This window comes from Hemitrygon akajei, chromosome 6 (genome assembly GCF_048418815.1).
Source record: "Hemitrygon akajei chromosome 6, sHemAka1.3, whole genome shotgun sequence".
NCBI classification, from domain to species: Eukaryota; Metazoa; Chordata; class Chondrichthyes; order Myliobatiformes; family Dasyatidae; genus Hemitrygon; species Hemitrygon akajei.
Window position 1 is genome coordinate 67,823,981 of NC_133129.1, and position 8,585 is coordinate 67,832,565.

Sequence of the window (8,585 nt, forward strand, 5' to 3'; positions counted from 1 at the left end):
GGTCACATGCCAATGATAATAAATCTGATTCTGAATTCAAATCTACATCAGCTCCCAGAGAAATTCCCATTCCCCATTAATTTACAACACTTTAACTTCCATCTGGAAACTTTGCAGCATTCGGGGGAACTGGAGCTGCAGCTCGAAGACCTTTGGCTTGTTAGGGAAAGTGAGGCAAGGATAGACAGGAGCTACAAGGAGATAGTCACCAAGACGATAGGAGATAGATAAATGGGGGGCTACAAGGAGAGAGAAGGGAGAATGACAGATAGTGGAGAGCATCCCTGTGGCTGTCACTCTCAATGATAACTACTCCATTTTGAGTACTGTTGGGGAGGGGGGTGTGGTGAACTACATATACCTGTCTGGACATGCCCCCCGCTGACTGCTCCTGTGGCTCTTCCCACAGACCCCTGTATAAAGGCGATTGGAGGCACTGCTCCCCCCTCAGTCTCCAGGATGTTGTGTGATGGTCTCTTGCTGCTGATAGTGCTTTCTCTTCCAGCTAATAAAAGTCTATCTCTCGTCTCACATCTCTGAGAGTTACTGATGGTGCATCAATTTTATTAGCTGGAATTTTAAAACATGGAGAGTATTTTACGACCGGACCGGTTGGACATTGATCCTCAAGCTCCCGAAGCAGCCATTGCCTTTGAACTCTGGCTTGCATGCTTCCAATCGTACCTGGAAGAGATTCCCATGACTGAGCCTGCTATCATGCACAAAGTTCTGCTCTCCAGGGTCACTCCGCGGATATACTCCCTCATCAGACACCTGCCGACCTACCAAGGGGCACTGGATGCCCTCAAAAGACAGTACCCGCGGCCGGTGAACACCGTCTACGCAAGACATCGCTTAGCGACACGGCGGCAGCGGGCCAGAGGGTCGAGCACTGAGTTTGTCCGGGCCCTACAGACACTCGTGTGGGCCTGCGACTGCAGGGGACTGATGGCGGAACAGCATGCGGAGCTCCTGGTATGAGACGCCTTCGTTACGGGGATCAGGTCAGTGTACGTGCGCCAGTGGCTGCTGGAAAACGCCGATCTTACCTTACGCTCGACGATTGAGCTGGCCGACACGCTGGAGGCTGCTCTGCACAACGTTGACGCTGTCCAGCAGCGCGATTTCCCGCCGGCCCCGTGGACACCGCAGACCCCGCCACCCGGCTAATCGACCTCTGCTGCTGCCACTCACGAGTCCATGAACTCCTCGCAACCCTCCAGCGAATCGACCATGGCTCCTGCCAGTCGCAAGTCCACGCAGTGTTATTTCTGCGGACTCGAAAAGCCCCCCCCCCCCCAAAACAAAACGCTGCCCGGCCTGAGAAGCTACCTGCTCCAGCTGCGGGAAGAAGGGCCATTTCGCCAAGGTCTGTAAGTCTAAACCACGAGCGGGGTCGAGCAGCGCCGCGTGCGAGACATGGGGGGCGGCCATCGTGGTCGCCGCCATCTTGCCTGCCCGCCTCGTGCGAGGCATGGGGGCGGCCATCTTGGTCGCCGCCATCTTGCCTGCCCGCCTCGTGCGAGGCATGGAGGCGGGCATCATTGTCGGCGCCACCTCGCCCCTCCTCCAACCCATGGGTGCTTACCGGGCACCAAGACGGCGATTCAACTCTGGCCTCTGTAACCCTCGACCAAAGTGCTCTACACCAGCTCACAAGGTCAATGATGGACATCCTGGTGGAGGGGCACAGGACTAGCTGCCTGTTTGACACAGGCAGCACTGAGAGTTTTATTCACCTGGACACGGTGCAACGCTGCAGACTCATGACACAGCCGGTAAGCCAGAGGGTCACCATGGCTTCTGAATCGCATTCCACAGACATCCGGGTGGGTTGTATAGCGACATTGGTGGTGCAGGGCACAGAGTATCGGAACTTTGCGCTACTGGTCATGCCTCAACTGTGTGCGCCTGTGCTATTGGGGCTGGACTTCCAGAGCCATCTCGAAAGTGTGACTATGGCATATGACGGGCCCCTCCCACCACTCACTGTCAGGAATCCTCAGTTTTGTGGGACTTCGTCATATACCCCGCTACTGACCACACACACACACCGACCCGCACATCCCACCCAGCACCATGCCGACAGCTGCGCTACTGACACCACTTGCAGCCTCTTCACCATCAAGATCCCTCCCCCACTGCTGTTCGTCAACCTGACCCCCGACTGTAAACCTGTGGCAACTAAAAGCAGGAGGTACAGCGCAGGGGACAGGGCCTTCATTCAGTCAGAGGTGCAGCGGCTGCTCAGGGAGGGGATCATTGAGCCAAGCACAAGTCCTTGGAGGGCCCAGGTGGTTGTTGTTCGGACCGGGCAGAAAAATAGGATGGTTGTGGACTATAGTCAGACCATCAATAGGTTCACGCAGCTTGACGCGTACCCCCTACCCCGCATCGCGGATATGGTCAACCAGATAGCTCAGTACAAGGTGTACTCGACCATAGATCTGAAATCCGTTTACCACCAGCTCCCCATCCGCCTGGAGGACAGCCCCTATGAGGCAGGCGGCAGGCTCTATCACTTCCTGTGCGTCCCCTTCAGTGTCACGAATGGTGTCTCTGTCTTCCAGAGGGAAATGGACCAGATGGTGGACCAGTGCCAACTGAAGGCCACATTTCCATATCTGGATAACATCACTATCTGAGGTCACGACTGGCAGGATCACAACACCAACCTCCAATGATTTTTCCAAGTGGCCAAAGCTCTGAACCTTACCTATAACAAGGACAAGTGTGTGTTCGGAACCACCCGACTCGCTATCCTTGGGTATGTCGTGGAGAACGGGGTCATTGGCCCTGATCCCTACCGTATGTGCCCCCGTTAGAACTCCCTCTTCCCACCACCCTCAAAGCCCTCAGACGGTGCCTGGGCTTCTTTTCCTATTACGCCCAATGGGTCCCTCACTACGCAGACAAGGCCCGCTCCCTGGTCAAGTCCATCGCATTTCCCCTCTCTGCCGAGGCCCGCATGGCCTTCAGCCGCATTAAAGGGGACATTGCCAAAGCAACGATGCATGCGGTGGACGAGACCATTCCCTTCCAAGCAGAGAGTGATGCCTCCGACTTCGCGCTTGCTGCTACCCTCAATCAGGCAGGAAGGCCGGTAGCATTCTTCTCTCGTACCCTTCAACGCTCTGAAATTCGGCACTCCGCGGTGGAGAAAGAAGCCCAGGCCATAGTGGAAGCTATTAGGCACTGGAGGCACTATCTCGCTGGCAAAAGGTTCACCTTGCTGACCGACCAACGCTCGGTTGCGTTCATGTTTAGCAACCAACAGCGGGGCAAAATCAAAAATGATAAAATTTTGCGGTGGAGAATAGAACTCTCCACCTACAACTATGATATCCTGTACTGGCCTGGAAGGTTCAATGAGCCCCCTGATGCCCTATCCCGGGGAGCATGTGCCAGCGCACAGCTCAACCAGCTATACGCCCTTCATGCAGATCTTTGCCACCCGGGGGTCACCGGACTCTACCATTTCGTGAAAGCCCGGAACCTGCCTTACTCCCTTGAGGACATCAGGACGATGACCAGGGACTGCCAAGTCTGCGCTGAGTGCAAACGGCACTTCTACCATCCTGAAAAGGCACAACTTATCAAGGCCATCCGCCCCTTTGAGCGACTGAGTGTTGACTTTAAGGGCCCCCTTCCCTCTACCGACCGCAATGTCTACTTTCTCAACATAATCGACGAGTACTCGCGGTTCCCCTTTGCCATCCCCTGCCCCGATACCACTGCCACGTCCCTCATAAAAACCCTGCACCAGCTCTTCACTCTGTTCGGATATCCCTGCTATATCCACAGTGATAGAGGGTCCTCCTTTATGAGTGACGAGCTGCGCCGGTACCTGCTAGCTAGGGGTATTGCTACTAGTAGGACCACGAGCTATAATCCCCGGGGAAATGGACAGGTGGAGAGGGAGAATGCCACCGTGTGGAAGGACAAACTTTTTGCCCTTAAGTCAAAGGGGTTGCCGGTCTCTCTCTGGCAGGAGGTCCTCCCCGAGGCACTCCACTCCATCTGCTCCCTTTTATGTACGTCTACCAATGCCTCCCCTCATGAGCGCCTCTTTTCTTTTCCCAGGAAGTCTGCCACTGGGACCACCCTACCAGCTTGGCTGACGTCCCCAGGGCCAGTGCTGCTCCGGAAACATATGAGGAGCAATAAATACTCCCTGGTTGAGAGGGTTCACCTACTTCATGCGAACCCCCAGTATGCCTACGTGGTCTTACCTGATGGGCGGGAGGACACGGTCTCCGTCCGCGACCTGGCACCCACAGGAGCAGCAGACCACTACCCCGAACACTCCACAGTAACTATGAACCCTGTACCCACCGATGTATATACCCACAAGACACCGCGCACACCAAGCCCTACACAGACTCCTCACGACACTCCCATACTGGGCGCCTCGCACACGCATGAGGGATCACTGACGCCTAATGGGCTGACACCTCAAGTCAGGCCGGAACCAGCACAACCACCGTCTCCGGTGCAATCACAGCCGGTGCTACGTAGATCGCAGCGACAGATTTGACCACCTGATAGACTTAACCTGTAAATATACTTGTAAGAAACTTCGCCCCATGGGGACTCTCTTTTAAAACAAAGGGGGGGGGTGAATGTGGTGAACTACATATACCTGTCTGGACACCCCCCCCCCCCCCCCCGCTGACTGCTCCTGTATAAAGGCGATTGGGGCACTGCTCCTCCCTCAGTCTCCAGGATGTTGTGTGATGGTCTCTTGCTGCTGATAGTGTTCTCTCTTCCAGCTAATAAAAGCCTATCTCTCACCTCACGTCTCCGAGAGTTATTGATGGTGCATCGGGGGAGACCAACCTGGGGGCAGAAAAAGTGGCTGTGCCTTTAGCACTGACTGTGGTCCTATAGCTCAGAGGGGCAGGGAACTAAAGAGAATGGCAGCAGTGATAGGGGACTCTAGAGTCAGGGGGACAGATAGGTGACTGCGGATGTGAAAAGGAAACACAGATGGTAGTTTGCCTCCCAGGTGCCAGGGTCCACAATGTTTCTGAACACATCCATTCTGAAAAAGGAGGGTGAGCAGCCAGAACTTGTGGTACACATTGGTACCAATGACGTAGGTAGAAAAAGGGATTAGGTTCTGAAAACAGAGTACAGGGAGTTAGGAAGGAAGCTGAGGAACAGCTCCTCAAGGTAGCAATCTCAGGATTGCTGCCTTTGCCATGCAACAGTGAGGATAGGAATAGAATGAGATGGCAGATAAATGCGTGGCTGAAGAATTGGAGCAGTGGGCAGGGATTCAGATTTCTGGATAATTAGGACCTCTTCTGGGGCAGGTGGGAGCTGTACGAAAGAGACAGATTGCATTTGAATCCGAGGGGGACCAATATTCTTGCGAGTAGGTTTACTAGAGCTGTTGGGAGTGATTTACACTAATATGGCGGAGGGATGGGAACCAGTATGATAGAGCTGAGGATGAGCCAGTAGATTTACAAGCAGAAGATGGATGTAACATGAATGTGAGGAAGGATGAGCCAATGATTGAATACAGGTGCAGAAAGAGCAAAGAGTTAGATTGTACCATGGAGGCAAAATTCAAAAGGGCAAAGAATATAGGACTGAAGATACTGTATTTAAATGCACATAGCATTCTATAAGACCTCAAGACCATAAGATATAGGAGCAGAGTGGGCCATTCAGCCCATCGAGTCTGCGCCACCATTCAGTCATGAGCTGATCCAATTCTTCCAGACATCCCCACCCCTGCCTTCTCCCCATTCCCTTTGATGCCCTGGCTAATCAAGAACCTCTGCCTTAGATACACCCAATGACTTGGCTTCCACAGCAGCTCATCACAACAAATTCCACAGATTTACCACTCTCTGACTAAAGTAATTTCTCCGCATCTCAGTTCTAAAAGGACATCCTTCAATACTGAAGTCGTGCCCTCTTGTCCTAGAATCCCCTACCACAGGAAATAACTTTGCCATATCTAATCTGTTCAGGCCTTTTAACTTTCGGAATGTTTCTATGAGATCCCCCCTCATTCTCCTGAACTCCAGGGAATACAGCCCAAGAGCTGCCAGATGTTCCTCATACAGTAATCCTGTCATTCCTGGAATCATTCTCGTGAATCTTCTCTGAACTGTATCCAATGTCAGTATATCCTATCTAAAATAAGGAGCCCAAAACTGCACACAGTACTCCAAGTGTGGTCTCACGAGTGCCTTACAGAGCTTCAACATCACATTCCTGCTCTTATATTCTATACCTCTAGAAATGGATGCCAACATTGCATTCGCCTTTTTAGAACCATAGAACATTACAGCACAGAAACAGGCCCTTTGGCCCTTTTTGGCTGTGTTGAACCATTTTTCTGCCTAATCCCACTGACCTGCACCTGGATCATATCCCTTCGCACTCCTCTCATCCATGTACCTGTCCAAGTTTTTCTTAAATGTTAAAAGTGAGCCCGCATTTACAACTTCATCTGGCAGCTCATTCCACACTCTCACCACTCTCTGTGTGAAGAAGCCCTCCCTAATGTTCCCTTAAAACTTTTCCCCCTTCACCCTTAACCCATGTCCTCTGGTTTTTGTCTCCCCTAGCCTCAGTGGAAAAAGCCTGCTTGCATTCACTCTATCTATACCCATCATAATTTTATATACCTCTATCAAATCTCTCCTCATTCTTCTACGCTCCAGGGAATAAAGTCGTAACCTATTCAACCTTTCACTGTAACTCAGTTTCTCAAGTCCCGGCAACATCCTTGTAAACCTTCTCTGCACTTGTTCAACCTTATTAATATCCTTCCTGTAATTAGGTGACCAAAGCTGCACACAATACTCCAAATTCAGCCTCACCAATGTCTTATACAACCTCACCATAACATTCCAACTCTTGTACTCAATACTTTGATTTACAAAGGCCAATGTACCAAAAGCTCTCTTTACGACCCTATCTACCTGTGACGCCACTTTTAGGGAATCATGTATCTGTATTCTCAGATCCCTCTGTTCTACTGCACTCCTCAGTGTCCTACCATTTACCTTGTATGTTCTACCTTGGTTTGTTCTTCCAAAGTGCAATACCTCACACTTGTCTGTATTAAACTCCATCTGCCATTTGTCAGCCCATTTTTCCAGCTGGTCCAAATCCCTATGCAAGCTTTGAAAATCTTCCTCACTGTCCACAACACCCCCAATCTTTGTATCATCAGCAAATTTGCTGATCCAATTTACCACATTATCATCCAAATCATTGATATAGATGACAAATAACAATGGACCCAGCACTGATCCCTGTGGCACACCACTAGTCACAGGCCTCCACTCAGAGAAGCAATCCTCCATTACCACTCTCTGACTTCTCCCATTGAGCCAATGTCTAATCCAATTTACTACCTCTCCATGTATACCTAACAACTGAATCTTCCTAACTAACCTCCCATGCAGGACCTTGTCAAAGACCTTACTGAAGTCCATGTAGACAACATCTGCTGTCTTCCCTTCATCCACTTTCCTGGTAACCTCCTCGAAAAACTCTAATAGATTGGTTAAACATGACCTACCATGCACAAAGCCATGTTGACTCTCCTAATAAGTCCCTGTCTATCCAAATACTTGTAGATCCTATCTCTTAGTACCCCTTCCAATAATTTACCTACTACTGACATCAAACCTACCGGCCTATAATTTCCCAGATTACTTTTAAAGCCTTTTTTAAACAATGGAACAACATGAGCTATCCTCCAATCCTCCGGCACCTCATCCGTATTTTAAATGTATCTGCCAGGGCCCCTGCAATTTCAACACTAGTCTCCTTCAAGGCCCAAGGGAATACCCTGTCAGGTCCTGGGGATTTATCTACTCTGATTTGCCTCACGACAGCCAAGCACCTCCTCCTCTTCAATCTGTATAGGTTCCATGACCTCACTACTTGTTTGCGTTATTTCCATAGAGTCCATGCCAGTTTCCTTAGTAAATACAGATGCACAAAAACCATTTAAGATCTCCCTCATTTCTTTTGGCTCCATACATAGCCGACCACTCTGATCTTCAAGAGGACCAATTTTATCCCTTACTATCCTTTTGCTCTTAATATACATGCAGAAGCTCTTAGGATTATCCTTCACCTTGACTGCCAAAGCAACCTCATGTCTTCTTTTAGCCCTCCTGATTTCTTTCTTAAACATTTCTTTTGCACTTTTTATACTCCTCAAGCACCTTATTTGCTCCCTGTTGCCTATACATATTATACATCTCTCTCTTCTTCTTTATCAGAGTTCCAATATCCCTCGAGAACCTAGGTTCCTTATTCTCATTCACTTTGCCTTTAATCCTGACAGGAACATACAAACTCTGCACTCTCAAAATTTCTCCTTTGAAGGCCTCCCACTTACCAATCACATCCTTACCAGAGACCAACCTGTCCCAATCCATGCTTTTCAGATCCTTTCTCATTTCTTCAAACTTGGCCTTTTTCCAGTTTAGAACCTCAACCTGAGGACAAGATCTACCTTTATCCATGATCAAGTTGGAACAAATGGTGTTTTGATCGCTGGAACCAAAGTGTCCCCCTACACACACTTCCGTCATCTGTCC